The sequence below is a fragment of the Chiloscyllium plagiosum genome, chromosome 4 (assembly GCF_004010195.1).
Source record: "Chiloscyllium plagiosum isolate BGI_BamShark_2017 chromosome 4, ASM401019v2, whole genome shotgun sequence".
Lineage (NCBI taxonomy): Eukaryota > Metazoa > Chordata > Chondrichthyes > Orectolobiformes > Hemiscylliidae > Chiloscyllium > Chiloscyllium plagiosum.
In genome coordinates, this window is record NC_057713.1 from 5,003,581 (window position 1) to 5,023,013 (window position 19,433).

A 19,433-nucleotide genomic window follows, 5' to 3' on the forward strand; every position below is an offset into this window, starting at 1 on the left:
AAGGCGTAGGAAGTGAGGAATAGGTTGGCGGAGGTTTAGAGTGGGGTGGGGGGGTGTGTGTGGGGGAGGTGGTGGAGGATGGTGTGCATGAATTTCCAAAGGTTTGTTTGTGGCCTCCATTACAGAGGCTGCACTTCACTGGCGAGCAGCTTCTGTCAGTGGTTGGAAAGGGACACAATGGGTCCATTGTCGGCAGAAGAATGTAATCTTCCACTCAGACAGCCAGGCTCGGAGACAGAGAGAGAGAGAGAGAGCGAGAGAGAGAAAAACACACAAATCAAAAAGTAGAGCGTGGTTTCAATATCGGGAGTCTTGCTGAGGAAGGAGGTGGAGGTTGGGTGGGAGAGAAATTAAACAAAGCCGTGACTGTGTGTCGCCTCCGTTTGTAATACAAAACCTCCGCGAAAACGAAAGATCTGCCCAAGTCTTGTTTTTGTTCGAATGCACACTCCAGTCTGAGGTCAAAAGAAAATGCACTTTAAATAAATCTGGCGACCAACTAATAGCATTTATCAGCAGGCAATGACAACATTTGTATAGAACCCTAATTTGTACATGAAGTACAGCAATTCAGTAGCGAGTTCGGATAGAAGATTCAACAGTGGGTCAAATGAACAATAGCTCAACAAGATGCTTTGCAGAAATTCACCAAAGATCTTCAGACAGCAGCTTCCAAAACCATGACCACTTCTATCCAGAAGCATACATGGGACCACCACCCCCTGCAAGTTCTCCTCCAAGCCCCTCACCATCCTGACTTGGAAATATTCATGGCCTTTGGAGGATGATGCCGAGGGCCAGCCATTGATTAGATTAGATTAGATTACTTACAGTGTGGAAACAGGCCCTTCGGCCCAACAAGTCCACACCGACACAGAACCCACCCAGACTCATTCCCCTACATTTACCCCTTCACCTAACACTACGGGCAATTTAGCATGGCCAATTCACCTAAGGTGCACACTTTTGGACTGTGGGAGGAAACCAGAGCACACGGAGGAAACCCACGCAGACACGGGGAGAATGTGCAAACTTCACACATTGAACCCGGGTCTCTGGCGCTGTGAGGCAGCAGTGCTAACCACTGTGCTGGCCCTAATGAGAGACAGGTGGGGGTTACTGCTTGACCCTTGATGGAGTAATATTGGAAGAGAAGCCCATTGAAGGTGGTACTCTGGATACAATGAAATGGATACGAACAGAACCAGAGGAGTACAGTGCCCCCAGGCTGAAGCACAAAGGGGGTGGGAGGAGGAGGGTGGGGTCACTGTATGAATGAGGGGGAGGGAAGGTTTACACTCATAAAGGATGTCATATGAGACCATGGGAGTGTCCATATCTCTGAACTAGTAATCCAACAGTGGGGATGTGGGATCAAATCCCTTGACAAGCTAGAGGAACTTAAGATCAATTCACAAAACTGTAAACTCAGTCCTTCTTGTGGTACTGTCCCTACCCCTAAACGAGGAAGACTGGGTTTAAGCCCAGAGGTGTGTAATAACATCTCTGAACAGAATAATAGATGAAATTAAAAAAATTAAAACTGAGAAATAGTTCAACAGTGATCATTGAGCCATTGTCAACTGTCAGAAAAGCCCATCTGGTTCAATAATGTCTTCTAGGGAAGGAAATCTGCCTTCCTTACCTCGCCTGGCCTACATGTGACTCCAGACCCACAGCAATGTGGTTGGATCCTATTTCCCCAGCCTTGAATATACTTAATGCCCCAGTCTTGACAGCCCTCTGAGGTAAAGAATTCCACAGATTCACTCCCCTCTGAGAGAAGACATTCCTCCTCATCTCTGTCTTAAATGGGTGATCCCTTATCCTGTTATTATGCCTTTAGGTCTTAGACTCTCCCACAGGGGAGGAAAGGAAGGAAAGTGAAGTTGAGGATCATCAGATCAGCCGTGATCTCATTGAATGGTGGGACAGCCCTAATGGGCTGAATGGCCTACTTCCTGTGTCTTATAGCTTAATGGCAGGAGATATTTGTAGCTTTTACAGGCCTGAACAATTTAGAGATAATGAAAGAATTGCATGTGTAGGGACTGAGTGTAGTACAGTCTGAAGTGAACCCAGATTCACTGACAATGTTAACCACTCAGCACTCTCCCCTGATACTGTAGAAATTATGCCTTCCTGTTGCTTTGGTATTTCTTGTGAATTGTCCAGTGTTTTTCTTTCAACAACACTGAAGTTGGGTATGACCAAATGACGATGATCTACTCTTGACTTGACGTGGCTATTGGACTCCTGCTTTTACTCTAGTTGTTAAGATGTTACAGGAAGCTTTGACAAAAGCCTATATTTAGTGCAGGGGAGCTAGATGGGCTGAATGGCTGATTCTTGTTTCTAGTCTGGTGAGAGATGATTTAAAACAAGAATCACTTCAGTTGATTTGTGTCTTTAACTAGAATGCAGCAAGGTTTTCTGTGTCTCTGGAGTCCTGTATAAAATGAATACAATACTGTTTGAAACGTAGAATTATAAACAAAAAGGAGCAGGAGAAGGCCATTCGTCCCTTCGAATCTGCTTTGCCAATCAATACGATATGGCTGATCATCGTGCTCAATATCCCTAAACCCTCCCACCATTATGGGCGGCACAGTGGCTCAATGGTTAGCACTGTAGCCTCACAGCACCTAGGACCTGGGTTCAATGCTAGCCTGTCTATATGGAGTTTGCACATTCTCCCTGTGTCTGCGTGGGTTTCCTCCGGGTGCTCCGGTTTCCTCCCACAGTCCAAAGATGTGCAGGGTCAGGTGAATTGGCCATGCTAAATTGCCCGTAGTGTTAGGTACATTATTCAGAGGGAAATGGGTCTGGGTGGTAGTGAATTCCACAGGCTCCCCACTCTCTGGGTGAAGACATTTCTCCTCATCTCAATCCTAAATGGTTTACCTCACATCCTTAAATTATGACGTCTGGTTCCGAACACCTCCAACCCACCATCGGGACATCCGTCCTGCAGGTGTCGGGGGGGAGGTGAGAATTGTCTGTTTAATGTCTCATTTGAGAGATGATGGGCTGCACACCATGCATCATTCCCTCAGTGACGTACACAGCAGAGACACAGCTCTGAGAGTGGGCTGACACTACATCACTATTGAGGCCCAGGCGAAGACAGCTCCACTTATAGAGTTATGAAACTTTTAATCCATCTGACACTTTTTCCACAGTCTTGAACTGCCCCAGCCTGTCTGGAATTCCGATGCAAGCCAAGACAGTATGTGAAATGCCATGGGCCCAAATTTCAAACTGCATCCAGGACTTATGTTTTGCATTCATTCACGGGACGTGAACATTGCCAACACGGTCAGCATGTGTTACCTGCCCCTAATTGCCCTTGAACCGAGAGCCTTGCTTCGCCACTTCAGAGGTTACAAGTCAATCCGAGTGCTGTGGGTCTGAAGTCACATGTAGGCCAGACTGGGTATGTACAGCAGATTTCCCTCCCTAAAGGGCATCATATATTAAACAAGGCAGGAACAGGAGTAGATCCCTTGAGCGTGCTCAGTAGGATCATGGCTGATTGGAATATTCCACATTCCCAGCCACTCCATTTAGTCACAGAGTCATAGAGACGTACAGCATGGAAACAGACCTTTGGACCAACCCGTCCATGCTGACCGGATATCCCAACCTTATCTAGTCCCATTTGCAAGGACCCGGCCCATTTCCCACTCAATCCTTCCTATTCAATTGCCCATCCTGATGCCTTTGAAATGTTGCAACTGTATTAGCCTCCAGCTTACTTAATAAAAAAACTATCACTCTCTGACAAAAAGAAATTCAAGGATTCTGCTTCTACCACCTTCGGAGGAAATTACTCAGCGAGAAAATTATTCTCTTTATCAATAGATAGCCCCTGATTTTCAAACAGTGATAACTAGATTCTCTCACAAGACGAAATATCATCGGTACATCCACCCTGTCAGATCTCCTCAGGACCTTATATATTTCAGTGGGTCATGAAAAAGTTAAAGCAAAGAAAATCATAGCAGGAGTAGGCCATTCAGCACATCCAGCCTGCTCTGTCATTCAGTATGATCATTTGCTCTCTCAATGCCAAATTCCTGCTTATGCACCATTCCCCTCAATGTCTTTAAAATCTAAAAAAATTACCCATCCTTTCCCTGAATATTACTCAGTGACTTGGCCTCCCCAGCCTACTGTGGTAGAGAATCCCACACGTTCCCTCCCCCCTCAATGAAGAAATGTTTTCCCCTCTCAATCCTCAATGGTCTATCCCGTATCCTGAGACTGTGTCCCCTGGGTCTAGACTTCCCTGCCCAGGGGGGAACACCCTCCGTTGTATCTAGTCTGTCCAGCCCTGTTAGAATTTTAAACGTTTCAATCCAATCCCCCTCTCATCCTTCTATACTCTAGCAAATACAGGGCCCCATCAAACCACCCACTCCTCAAGGGACAGCTCTGCCATCCCAGGATCAGCCGAGTGACCCTCCGCTGTACTCCCTCTGTGGGAAGTGTATCCTTCCTCAGGTAGGGAGACCAAAACTGTACACACTATTCCAGGTGTGGTCTCACTAAGGTCATGTATAACTGCACTAAGACATTCCTATGTCTGATCTCAAATCCTCTTGCAACAAAGACCATTAAACCATATGCTGATAGGTCCAGAAAGATTGATCACAACAATCGATGACAGCTTCATGATTACTATCACTGAGATGAGTTTTTGATTCCGGATTAAATAATCTGCTACGGTGGGAATTAGCTCTGGGTTCAAAGCAAAGTGACGTTATCTCTAAGCCACCATCTCTCCTTAGACATGCCTAGTCAAAGTGCCATAGAGCCATTGAGCATAGAAACAGACCCTTCAGTCCAACACGTCCACACCAACCATGTTCCTAAACTAAACTAGTCCCACCTACCTGTATTTGGCACATGTCCTTCCAAATCTTTCCGGTTTATGCACTTAGCCAAATGTCTTTTAAAGATTGTAACTGTCCCCACATCCACCACTTCCCCTGGTAGCTCATTCCACACTCGAAGCACTCTGTTAAAAAAAATTGCCTCTTAGTTCCGTTTTAAGTAATTCTCCTCTCGCCTTAAAAATATATCCCCTTGGTTTGAACTCCCCTACCCCGGGGAAAGGACCCTTGACATTCACCTTATCCACGTCCCTCATGGTTTTACAGACCTGTATAACGTCAACCTCTTACATTCCGGTGAAAAAATTCCCAGCCTTTTCAGTCTATTTCTTCACAGTTTCAGGTTGTTTAAGAACAAAATCATGAGGCAAAATGAGGTCATATGATCTCCAAAGGTTTAGGTTCATCTGATCGCGACGCTGCCACATTTTTTGGGACCAACTTTGGAAAAGAATCGGAAGATGGACATTGGCTGCTAGGAATACCCAGTCTTGTAATTCAGACAATCTGTGAAGCACAGAAATCCAAGTCATTGATTAATGTGACAAATGTCAAGGGTCACTGTGGAATCCCTGGCCTTTATTCCGTCGCTGTTTGTGGGAGGTTACTGAGCGGTCCCCTTGACTAAATTATAACTGTGGCTCAGCCTGGAAAAATACTTGACACACAGAGGGGTAATGATCCTGGGACTCACTGTCCATGTGGAAGAGAAGCTCATGGATGATATCAAAGGGAATTGGGTGGATACATCAAGTCACATAAGCATACAGACAGAGAGGCCCTTCGGTCCATCGAGTCACACTTGCCAGGAGATACGCTGCTGTCTTGCACTAATCCCACTTCCCAACATAAGCTCGAATTTTATGACATTTCAAGTGCTCATCCAAATACTTTGTAAAGGTGGTGAGGTTTCCTACCTCAACTGCTCCCCCCCCCACCCCCCTCCGGAAGACCATTCCAGACTCTCACAGCCCTCTGAGTGATAAATCATTTGCTCAAATCTCCCTGCGTTTTACCTTGCAGCAGTGCCTCTTCGTTCTAGACCCTTCCACTCAGGGGAACAGCTGTTTCCCACCCACCCTGCCAGTGCCCCTTAGTCTTACACCCCTCTATCAAGTTCCCCCACCAACCTCCTCTGCTCCAAAGAAAACAGCCCAAGCTTATCCAGCCTCTCTCCATCGTTGAGACCATTCTCATCCATTATTCCCTGGTGACTGATTTCGACCAGGAGAGGGTGAGGACTGCAGATGCTGGAGATCAGAGTCGAGAGTGTGTTACTGGAAAAGCACAGCTGGTCAGGCAGCATCCGAGGAGCAGGAGAATCGACATTTCGGGCAAAAGAAATGATTTCTGTCAGCCTCTGTCTGAAAACCAGACAGCTTTGTGCACTTTTAAGATCTTACTTTGCGACAATACCCGGAATTGCAGGGAGTGATTTGCAATGTGCTGTCTCAGTGAGGGGCGACACCATTAGGAAAGGGCGATAGGTTTTAGTCTGGTCTGTAACAACCTCCCCCCCGCCCCACCCCAACCCCAAAACATCCAACAGCCAAGAATCAAAACGCGCGCTTAGATGCAAGTCACACTTTGGAAAACACCCTGCAAATTAAGTCGGGAGGCAAACTGTTCCTTATGCAGCCCTTACAGATGGGCGGCACAGTGGCACAGTGGTTAGCATTGCTGCCTCACAGCGCCAGAGACCTGGGTTCAATTCCCACCTCAGGCAACTGCCTGTGTGGAGTTTGCACATTCTCCCCGTGTCTGCGTGGGTTTCCTCCGGGTGCTCCGTTTTCCTCCCACAGTCCAAAAATGTGCAGGTCAGGTGAATTGGCCAAGCTAAATTGCCCGCAGTGTTAGATGTGGGGGTATGTATCTGGGTTGGTTGCTCTTCGGAGGGTCGGTGTGGGTTTTGTTAGGCCGAAGGGCCTGTTTCCACACTGTAAGTAATCTAAAAAAACAAATCAGGAAAACATAAAGACCCATCTCTGGAATGGGGATAGAGTAAAAGATAATGTGTAAACAAAGCAATGTCAGCTGGACAGCTTCAATTCAGGAAAAATGACCATGATTAAAGCAGGGTAACCGAGGAGAACACTGATAAAAGGAACAGCCAACTGTCTTAAAGGAAACATATAAATTGGCCATAAGTGCACTGGACAGTGCCCAGTCATTGTTCTCAACAACAGATGCTTGACCGAGGATTGAAATGTCAGCTACATTTTCCCACCCCAGGGCTATTTTTCTTCCCAAAGAAAGAAGCAGATACGATAATTTCATCTTAAGTTCTTTACACAAGCCCAGAATGAAGCTAGATTACTTTCAAATGCGTTGCCTGACAGGAAGGTGGAAGCAGCTTTCACAACAGTTTCCGACAGGGAATTGGATCAACGCTTGAAGACAGAACAATTTGCAAGGCGACAGGGAACGTGCGGGGAAGTGGGATTAATTGGATGGCGTATTCAAACAGACACACTGGGCAAATGGCTGTTCTCAAAATCGCTGGAGATTGAGTCCCACTGTTCTTGGGTTGTCATGAATGGGAAAAAGATTTAATCAAACTATCTAAAACCCACAATTTACCTGATTGCGAACCCAAGGGAAAAGAAAACTCTCACCAGGGTTCTGACTATCACCTGATGAAGGAGTATCGCTCCAAAAGCTAGTGTGCTTCCAATTAAACCTGTTGGACTATAACCTGGTGTTGTGTGATGTTTAACTTTGTACACCTCAGTCCAACACCAGCATCTCCAAATCATGACTGATCTATCCATTGATCAGCTCCTCCTACCTGCATTATCCCCACCACCCTTAATTCCCCTATAGAACATAGAACAATACAGCGCAGAACAGGCCCTTCGGCCCTCGATGTTGCGCCGACCTGTGAACTATTCTCAGCTCGTCCCCCTACACTATCCCAAAATCATCCATGTGCTCATCCAAGGATTGTTTAAATCTTCCTAATGTGGCTGAATTAACTACATTGGCAGGTAGGGCATTCCACACCCTTACCACTCTCTGCATAAAGAACCTGCCTCTGTCTTAAATCTATCACCCCTCAATTTGTAGTTATGCCCTCTCGTACAAGCTGACATCATCATCCTCAGAAAAAGTCATTCACTGTCTACCCTATCTAATCCTCTGATCATCTTGTATGTCTCTATCAAATCCCCCCTTAGCCTTCTTCTTTCCAATGAGAACAGACACAACTCTCTCAGCCTTTCCTCATAAGACCTTCCCTCCAGACCAGGCAACATCCTGGTAAATCTCCTCTGCACCTTTTCCAATGCTTCCACATCCTTCCTGTAATGGGGCGACCAGAACTGTACGCAGTATTCCAAGTATAATAACCATGCATATAACTATCCAACTGTGTCTTGAATATATTTAATGAAGCTGCCTCTACTCCTTCCTTGGGCAGAGAATTCCATAGATTCAGTAATCTCTGGGAAAAGCAGTTCCTCCTCATCGCTGTCCTAAGTCCACTCCCCTAATCTTGAGGCAATGCCCCCTCGTCCTAGTCTGACCCACCAGCGGAAACATTTTGCCTGCCTCCATCTTATCTGTCCCTTTCATAATTTTATATGTTTCTATAAGATCTCCTCTCATTCTTCTGAATTCTGTCCCAAGTGGCTCAACCTCTCCTCATAGGGTAACCACCTCACCTCCGGAATCAACCTGGTGAACCTCCTCTGCACCACCTCCAAAACCAGTGTACCCTTCCTCGGGTAAGCAGACCAGAACTGTGCACAATACTCCAGGTGCGGCCTCACCAACTCCTTGTATAATTGCAGCAGAATGTCCTTGCTCTTAAATTCAATCCCTCCAGCAATGAAAGCCAATATTACGCTTGTCTTCCTGATTACCTGTTGCACCTGCAAATCAACTTTTAACAATTCATGTATGAGCACTCCTAAGTCCCTCTGCACATCACCATGCTGCAAACTTTCATCATTAAAATAATACTCTGACCTACTATTTTTACTTCCAAACTGGATAACCTCACATTTATCAACATTGTACTCCATCCACCAGACCCTTGCCCACTCACTCACTCAACCTATCTAAACGTCTCTGCAGACCCTCCACACCCTCTGCACAGTTTGCCTTTCCACTAAATTTAGTGTCATCAGTAAACATGGATACATTACACTGGGTCTCCTCTTCCAAATAATTTATACATATCATGAACAGTTTCGGGCCTAACACCGACTCCTGCGGCACCCCACTCACCACTGATCTCCAACCAGAGAAACACCTATTTATCCCAACTATCTGCCTTCTATTGGTTGACCAGTCCTCTATCCACACTAGTATATTCCCCACAACTCCATGCATTCTTATCTTACGGATGAGTCTTTTATGCGGCACCATATTGTACACCTTCTGGAAATCCAAGTATACAACATCCACCTGTTCCCCTCCATCCACCGCGCTTGTTACATCCTCAAAGAACTCCAGTAGGTTTGTCAAACATGACCTTCACTTCCTGAATCCAGGCTGAGTCTGCCTGATGGAACCCTTTCCATCCAGATGTCTCACTATTTCTTCTTGAATGATAGCCTCCAGCATTTTCCTGACTACAGCTGTTAAGCTAACTGGGCCTATAGTTACCTGCCTTTTACCTGCATCTTTTTTTTAAACCAGCAGCATGACATTCACTGTCTTCCAATCTGTCAGGACCCGCCCGGAGTTTAGTGAATTTTGGTAAATTAACACTAACGCATCTGCTATAACTTCCGCCATTTCTTTCAGCACCCTGGGATGCAGTCCATCAGGGCCAGGGGACTTATCTACCTTTAGACCCTCACGTTTGCTCAACACTACTCCTTTAGTGATAACAATTGAATTGAGGTCCTCACCTCCCATCGTATCCTTAACATCATTCTTTGGCACGTTAGACACATCGTCCACTATGAAGACTGACACAAAATAGTTATTCAAGGCCTCAGCTGTTTCTGCATTATCCGATATTAATTCCCCTCTCTCGTCCTGCAAGGGACCTACATCCACTTTTGCCACCCTTTTCCATTTTACTTATAAAAACATGAGCCACTAACTTATACAGAGAAACCTCGATTATCCGGCATTTGATTATTTGAATATCAGAATATCCGGTAAGATCGCAAAGTCCCAATGCTCGGTAAACTATGTTATCCGACATTCCATTATCCAGAATTTGATTAACCAAATGAAACACTCCCTGCTGGTGTCCTTCGGATAATCGAGGTTCCTCTCAATTTCTCTATTTTGCTTCAAAGGAAATGGAATATAAAACAAGGGAGGTTTGTTAAAACTATACAAGAGATTAATCAGACCCCAGCTGGAATACTGTGAACAGTTTTGACTCCTGTATCGAAGGAAAAATAGACTGACATTGGAGGCAGTCGAGAGAAAGTTCACTCAGCTGATGCCAGGTATGGAGGGACTGGTTTATGAGGAGAGGTTGAGTAGGTTGGGTCTGTACTCACTGGAGTTTAAAAGAATAAGATGTGCCATTATTGACACATACAAAAGATTCTTCAGGGACCTGTCAGGGGAAATGTTGGTTCCCCTTGTGAGCCAGTCTCGGACCAAAGGGAATAATCCCAGAATAAGGAGTCACACGTTGAAGACGGAAATGAGGAGGAATTTTCTTCTCTCACAGTGGAGTGAATCTGTGGAATTCCTTACCGCAGAATGCTGTCGAGGCTGGGATATTCATAGATAGAATTATAGAATCCCTGCAGTGTGGAAACAGGCCATTTGGCCCAAGTCCACACTGACCCTCCGAAGAGTAATCCACCCAGACCCATTCCCATGCCTCATTACTTTCCATTTACCCCTGACAAATGAACCTAAGCTACATATCCATGAACACTACAGGCAATTTAGCATGACCAATTTACCTAAACTGTACATCTTTGGATTAATTAAATTCAAGGCTGAGACAGACAGGTTTTTAATCAGGAAGGGGAATCGAGGGTGATGGGGAAGAGGCAGGAGACTGGGGGGCGGGTAAGGTTTATCAGATCAGCCATGATCTCATTGAATGGTGGAGTTGACTCAATGGGCTGAATGGCCTGCTTCTGCCCGTATTGTAATTTAAACTCAACACCTTTTTTATAAGAAAAGAAAATCCCATACACATACAAACAGAGCACAAAGAACTGGATAAAACAAAAATATTCCAGCGGGGGAAGGAATAAGAAAGTCAGTGAAGCTCAGTTCTGGCACCAGTCTGGGTGACAATGTTCTCAAAGAACAAAGAACAAAGGAAATTTACAGCCCAGGAACAGGCCCTTCAGCCCTCCAAGCCTGAGCCGATCCAAATGTAATGTCTAAACCTGTCGCCCAATTCCTAAACATCTGTATCCCTCTGCTCCCCACCTATTCATGCATCTGTTCAGACGCATCTTAAATGAATCTATCTTGCCTGCCTCTTCCACCTCTGCTGGCAACGCGTTCCAGGCACCCACCACCCTCTGTGTGAAGTACTTGCCGTGTGTATCCCCCTTAAACTTTCCACCTCTCACCTTGAAAGCGTGACCTCTCATTATTGAATCCTTCACCCTGGGAAAAAGCTTGTCTCTATCCACCCTGTCTATACCCTTCATGATTTTGTAAACCTCAATCAGGTCCCCCCTCAATCTCCTTTTTTCTAATGAAAATAAACCTAACCTACTCAACCTCTCTTCATAGCTAGCACCTTCCATACCAGGCAACATCCTCGTAAACCTTCTCTGCACCCTCTCCAAAGCGTCCACATCCTTTTGGTAATGTGGAAACCAGAACTGTACACAGTTTTCCAAATGCGGCCGAACCAATGTCTTGTACAATTTTAACATGACCTGCCAGCCCTTAAGCTCAATACCCCCTTCCCTCCAGTTCCCTTCTTCCAATGTGTTAATGAGCAACACATGAGATTGTGGACACACCTAATCTCAATCTTTCATTTACTAGGCCCTCTCAGTATCCCAAAAAGGTGATTTATTTTCCCTTTCAAAGTAGCTGGAATACCCAGCTGCTTGAAATCTCTCTTACTTTTCCATTCGTACATAGAGAGAGAGAGAGAGAGAGAGAAAGAACAGAAGAGAGATGTGTTCTCTTCAGAGACTGAATGGTTCGGCAATGTTGTGAAAAAGTGTCATTGGACACAAACTATTAAAAATCTCTACAGTATGGAGTAGGCCATTCAGCCCATACCAACCCTCCAACAAGCATCCCACTCAAACCCACCCCATCCCTGTAACCCATATTTCTGTGTCTAATTCACATAATCTGCACATCCATGGACACTATGGAACAACTTCCCATGGCCAATCTACCCTAACCTGCACATCTTCAGACTGTGGGAGGAAACCAGAGCACCTGGAGGAAATTCACACAGACACAGAGAGAACGTGCAAACTCCACACAGACAATTGCCTGAGGCTGGAATCGAACACATGTCCCTGGTGCTGTGCGGCAGCAGTGCTAACCACTGAGCCACCATTAACTTTACTTTCTCTCCACAGATGTGCTGTTAGGCCTTCTGAATTCTGCTATTCGTTCTTTAATTTATAGTACTGTAGTCACTGGCCCAGGAACCAATCAAGAAACTGTTATTGTGCCGAGTATTCCAAACCGATCAAAAGAATACAAGTCTGCCTTGGACACCCACTTATGGAGGATACAACAGACATTCAATTCAGCAAATTTATTTTTTCTTCAAACATCTTCTTCCTCAAGCCTCAAGCTTTTCCCCATTTTTTTAGTCCACAGTGCAGAACTATAAACATAGGAACATCGGGATTAGGATCCGGAATGTCTGAGTGTACAGCGATTTACAGAATTATGGTGAAAGAGTCTGGGCCCCAGGAGTGAGGGTAGATTGGGAAGCTGGGAAGAGAGGAAGTCTGAGAGGATATCTGATAGAGGTTTTCAAAAGCATGAGTGGGCTGCATGGAGTAGGTCCCTTGATCAGCCCCTTGATCCCACTCTGCCATTTAACATGGTCACGGCTAATCTTATCCTGGTTTCAGATCCCCTATCCTACCTGCTCCCTATAGCCCGTTATTCCATTTTTCATCCGAAACAAATTGATTGCTTTCTTGAATCTGGTGATGGATTCTGCCTCCACTGCTCTCTGGGGCAGAGAGTTCCACAGATTCACCACCCTCTGACAGGAGAAGTTTCTCCTCATCTCAGTTCTGAACCTACCTCCTCTCACTCCACACAGTCGGTTCTTCTATAATGCGATTGTTGTGTTCTTGTGCAACCCTGTGCTATAGAAACTTTGCACTTTAGAAACAGTGTTAAGGTGTTGGTGATGTAATCGCGTTACAGCCAACACATGTTTTAAAAATGCGCGCTTTAGAAACAGTGTCCCCAACTCGTCAATCACATTACAGTGCATTCGTGTTTATGAAATATATAAACAGAACGACCTGTATCTCTACCCTCTTGTTTGACACTGTCCTTCATCCACCTTATCAATCTTCTTTAGCATTTTATGAACCTCAGTCAGATCCATAAAAGTGGTCTTTGCACCTCAGTCTGCACTGTGTCAATTTACAATTTTGTAACAAGATCAGAAATAGCAAGACATTGGCAACAATAGTTTTATTGCTTAGCCTAAATTGCCTTGAGAAAGTGCTGTTGAGAGCCACTCTCTTGAACCACGGTGGTGGGATTTGCAGCCTAATGACCTGGCATCACACTGCCACTAAAACTAATTGACCACATAAGCCCCCAAACTACACCCCACCCCACCGCATCCACCCATCAACACCACCACCACCTGTTTGTGAGGTGGGCAGTGATGTAGCAGCAGTGTTGTCTCAGTAAGAATGCCCACTTGGGCTGGTTACTATATGGGTTAGAGGAATGTGTAGGTCAGGGAGGGACATAGACTGGAGGACATGACAAAGACTGGGAGGAGGGCAGGACATGGTGAGATTTGAAATCGAGGATAAATATAACACGCAGGATAATACCGAACCACAGAATTGTTATAGTGTGGAAGGAGGCCAGTCTGTCCATTGTGCCTACACCGGTTCTATCCCTTGGGGCCAATCTCCTGCCTTTTCCCCATATCCCTGCTCACCATTTCTATCCAAATAATAAAACAATGTCCCTCCTGAATGCCTCAGTGGAACCTGCCTCCATAATATTTCCAGGCAGTGCATTCCATGCCCTGACTGCTCACTTTATTCTCACTACACCCTTGTTTCATTTACATCTCATTTGAAATCTATGCTCTGTCGTTCTTGTTCCTTTAACAAGCAGGATCAGCTTGTCTCTACCTACTCCATGCAGCCCACTCATGATTTTGAAAACCTCTATCAGATATCCTCTCAGACTTCCTCTCTTCCCAGCTTCCCAATCTACCCTCACTCCTGGGGCCCAGACTCTTTCACCATAATTCTGTAAATCGCTGTACACTCAGACATTCCGGACGCTGACCACACTCCACGGAAAAAAAGCTTTCTCCCCCCCATCGCCGTTGCTACCTACGAAACTGATAGTTGTCGAACGAAAGTGGTAGTTGTCGGAGAGATTTTGATAGGATCTTACAGGTCCAGGTTTTTAAGAAAATGTGGTAAGGCTGTTCACTAACAGCTTGCAGCAGGAAATGTCACAGGACAAGAAAAACAAAGCTCTCTGCAAGACCAACTCCCCACTCCCTCCTCCAAGGCCCTGCCAATGAACACCATAAAACATAGGAGCAGGAGGAGGCCCTTCAGCCCGTTGTTATGCTGTCAAATAATTATTTAATTCTCTTTCAAAAACTCCAATGGATTCTACCTTCATCATGCTCTCAGGCATTGCATTCCAAATACTTACCAGGCTCTGTGTAAAATAAGCTTTCTCCTCATAGTGCTGTTGTTACATATGAAATCGATTCAAGTGGAATCTGTCACTGGAATTTTGATAGAACCTTACAGGGTCGAGTTTAAAAAGTGGGTTAATGCCGTTCATTAAAGTTTTGCAATGGGGAATATCAAGTGAATATGTGAAGCATTCAAATCTATTTTCATCAACAGTACACTCTAGAATATATTAGTATCTGTCAACAAGATTTATTCTCTGCCCTAGAAATAAGAATCATTTCACAGGACAGCTAAAATTAAATTCTGCAGGAATGTGGCTGGTGAGATTTGGAGGTGAGGCTTCCAATCAATGCTGCCGACAGTGTCGTGACTGTTATATATTCAAGATCCCCATGGCTACAGACAGCAGAGTCTCCCAACAAACCTCCCCAACCCCCACCCCACCACTAACAGCGTGGACGATGGTGAAAATAGTGGCACAGTGGTTAGCACTGCTGCTTCACAGTGACAGGGACGAGTGTTCAGTTCCACCCTGGAGTGTCTGTCAGTTGCAGAGTTTGCATGTTCTCCCCAAGTCTTCCCCGGATGCCCCAGTTTCATCCAACAGTCCAGGTTTGGTGGATTGGCCGAAGGGAAATTGCCCCACGGTGTTTAGGGATGTGCAGACTGGGTGGATTAGCCATGGGGAATGCAGGGTGGGTCTGGGTGGAATGCCCTTTGGAGGGGTGGTGTGACCTCGATGGGCTGAATAGCCTGCTTCCATACTGTAGGGATTCTATGGAATTCGCGAAAATCCCCATCAGTGAGTCCCTTCTGGATGTCGAGACTGAGAAGTCGCAGTTTCCAACTGAGTTCTGGATGTGTAGATGAGATTCCCTCTCGTGCAACACGATAAGTCTATTAATGGATTAGATTACTTACAGTGTGGAAACAGGCCCTTCGACCCAACAAGTCCACACCGACCCGCCGAAGCGCAACTCACCCAGACCCACTCCCCTCTGCCCCTAACACTGCGGGCAATTTAGCATGGCCAATTCACCTGACCTGCACATCTTTGGAGTGTGGGAGGGAACCGGAGCACCCGGAGGAAACCCACGCAGACACAGGGAGACTGTGCAAACTCCACACAGTCAGTTGCCTGAGGCGGGAATTGAACCCGGGTCTCTGGCGCTGTGAGGCAGCAGTGCTAACCACTGTGCCACCGTGCCATGAGGGTTATGGCTCTTATTAATAATCTCACTTCATTAGCATGTTCTCCCATCCACAGGATAGAAACCAGATGGTGACAATTCCTGACAGGAATATCCGAGTGGGTACCTGGTGCCTTGCTCCTCCAGGCTGCCACCTTGAGCAGCCACCATGAGGATCTGAGGGCACGCTCCATCGGCAGTGACACCACACACCTTGCACATTGGCATCAGACAGGTGCCAACCTCACCGCACCTTCGTGGTAAATCTTTGGCCCATTTGCAGTATGGTTCCTCACTGCCATGCTGCCTTTGGGATTGCACATTGCTGTGAGGACACTCGGATGGGCACACAGCTCACCGTTCAGACCAGGCTCCACCCCAGGGCTACTTGCCCTGTTGGCACTCAGTCACTTAGACTCTGCCTGAATACCCACAGTGCCCCTGCCCTGGTTTGTCTCTTCACACTCTGGCCAGCTCACCAGAGTTAACTGTCTCCACTTCCCTGAAATGTCAACTTCCCTGCTCCTCGGATGCTGCCTGACCTGCTGTGCTTTTCCAGCAACACACTCTAAACTCTGTCTCCACTTCTGCCTTGCCTTGCCACCTAGGGAAAACATAGGCAGCTTTGGGGAGGCGATAGTCTAATGGTATTAATCCAGAGACCCAGGCAATGGTTTTGGGACCTGAGTTCACATCCTACCATGATAGAGAGTACAATTTGAATTCAACAAAACAAAAAGAAATCTGGAATTAAGACCGAATGATGATCATGAAATTATTGTCAATTGTCAGGAGAAACCCACTGAGTTCACTAATGTCCTTTAGAGAAGGAAACTGCCATCCTGGTCAGCTTGGGCTGACAAGCAACAAGTAACATTCACGCCACACCATTGACCATCTCCAATAAGAGATGATCCAACCATCGTCTTTGACATTCAATGGTGCTGCCATCACTGAATCTCCCAATATCAACATCCTGGGGGTTATCATTGACCAGAAACTCAGTTGAACTTGTCACATAAACAGTGTCTCCAAGAGCATGTCAGAGGCTAGGGATACTGCAATGAGTAACTCACCTCCTGACTCCCCAAAGCCTGTCCACCATCTACAAAGCACAAGTCAGGAGTGTGATGGAATACTCCCCACTTGACTGGATGGGGGCAGCTGCAACAACACTCAAGAAATTTGTCACCCTCCAGGACAAAGCAGCCCACTTGATTGGCCCCACATCCACAAACATCCACTCCCTCCACCCCCGACACTCAGTAGCAGCAGTGTGTACTATCTACAAGATGCACTGCAGAAATTCACCAAAGATCCTCAGGCAGCACCTTCCAAACTCACAACCACTTCCACCCAGGAGGTCCAGGGCAGCAGGTACATGGGAACACCACCCCCTGCAAGCCCCTCACCATCCTGACTTGGAAATATATCGCCGTTCCTTCAGTGTCGCTAGGTCAGAATGTTGGAATTCCCTCCCTAAGGGCATTGTGGGTCTACCTACAGCACATGGACTGCAGCGGTTCACCCCTACCTTCTCAAGGGGCGACTAGGGAAGGGCAGTAAATGCTGGGCCCAGCCAGCAACACTCAGGGGCAGGGATTGGAAGGAGCTGAAGTATACAGAATATTTATAGCTGGTAGTTTGGGTGTTGGGGGGGAGCGGGGTTTATAATGGAATTTCAGCAGGAAGGCTACCTGGACATCCAGGTGAGGTGTGAAATGATGTGAAGAAGGGTCATTGCTTCTCTCTCCACAGATACAGCCAGACCTGCTGACTTTCTCCACTTTTGCTGTAAGGGTAGCACAGTGATTAATACTATTGCCTCACAGCACCAGGTACCTGGGTTCGATTCCAACCTCGGGCGACTGTCTGTGGGGTTTGCACATTCGCCCTGTGTCTACACGGATTTCCTCCGTGTGCTCTGGTTTCCTCCCACAGTCCAAAGATGTGCAGGTTTGGTTGGATTGGCCATGTTAAATTGCCCTGTAGTGTGCAGGCTAGGTGGATTAACCATGGGAAATGCACAATTACGGGGATGATTTGGGGTGGGTCTGGTTGGGATACTGTTCACAGAGTCATACAGCACCGAAACGGACCCTCCAGTCCAGCCAGTCTATGCCGAACATAATCCCAAACGAAACCAGCCCCACCTGCCTGCTCCTGGCCTATATCCCTCCAAACCTTTTCCTATCCATCCAAATGCCTTTTAAATGGTGTAGTTGTGCCCGTATTCACCACTTCCTCAGGAGGTTCATTCCACATGTGAACCACTCTCTCTGTAAAGAAATTGTCAAAGGTATGGACTCGATGGGCCGAATGGCCTGGCCCCACAGTGTAGAGTGTTTATTCTATCCCCGGTGCCTGTGATTCGTGGTTTTATATTATTGGGGTGTGTAGTGGCTGGTTGGCTCGCACACCCACTCCCCCAGTAGTTGAAGACTCCCTGATTGCTTGAAGTCAGGAGGTGGGGGGGGTAGGGGCTGACTTGGGCACACTCCTGACAGCACTGCCTCTCGGAGAATGGCTGCAGTTATTTCCGCAGCTGTAGGAGCGGCTGGCTTTGATGACTGAGTGGTTGCTCAGTGGAAGCAGGGCTGCAGCGTGATGGTGGGCAATGGGCTGTGTCAATTATTAGCTGCCGGAAGCTAGAGGGAGGGTTGGTGGAGGGGTGGGGGAGATTGGTGGGATTACGTGTTGGAAGGCCCTGTGTGCACATAGCGAACGGGTCAACGAGAGGTCAGCCCCAACACATCAATCAGCGAACATTTCCACTTACCCAGCGAGGATCTCAAAGCTGCTGTAGCGCACCGACTGAAAAGTGTAAGGTCAGACAGCTCTCGTACACTCCCACACGTGAGGGTTACCTTCTCTGTCTGATCTACAACACACACTGACACCTCCTGGAGCACCAGCCAGAGAGCCCTGTCTCTCACTGCTTGCTCTCTGAATACATTCACTTATCCCCTGCAGCTGAAGGCTTTGAATAGATCAAATCCGATGGACTGGAAGGTGGTGGGGGGAGGAGGTGGACTGTATATGCACAGATTTTTAAAAGAATCTGCTATGGGATTTTGTTCAAGCCCCGCTCTCAGCCCCGCTCGCCTCCCCACAGTCCAAGAATTCTGCAGCAATTTTCAATGAAAACATAAAGCAGATGTTGGGGGATTTTGGTTAAATGGTGAAGCGTGAAGCAGCCTCTAACAGCATGTTCCATCTGTCATTGGGTGGTTAGATATATGAGACAGGAAGGTTCACGTCAGGAATAACACCCTATCAGTGATTAACAGTACCAAAGTAAATCTGGAATGCAAAGGAAACGTGCCAGCCCATTTTAGAAACATCCAAACAATCAAAACTAGGAATAGGCCATTCAGCCCTTCGAATCTACTCTGCTATTCAATATGATAGAATCACAGAGATCCACAGCATAGAAAATAGGCCCTTCGGCCCATCAAGACTGCTCCGCCATTTAATTTGATAGAATCATAGAGGCATAGAAATCCACAGCACAGAGAAAGGCCCTTCGGCCCATCCAGTCTGTGCCAGTCAAC

General features: G+C 46.5%; 1 protein-coding gene across 1 annotated transcript in view; it reads right to left on the reverse strand.

Annotated features, from left to right (window-relative positions):
* LOC122548822 (carbohydrate sulfotransferase 9-like) overlaps positions 1–18,982 on the reverse strand; it is a 120,072-nt gene extending 101,090 nt beyond the window's left edge. Inside the window, exon 1 of the mRNA XM_043687634.1 lies at positions 18,659–18,982. The gene's annotated coding sequence lies outside the window, so the exon portion shown is untranslated. The remainder of the gene's footprint in view (positions 1–18,658) is intronic.
* Between the last annotated feature and the right edge of the window lie 451 nt (positions 18,983–19,433).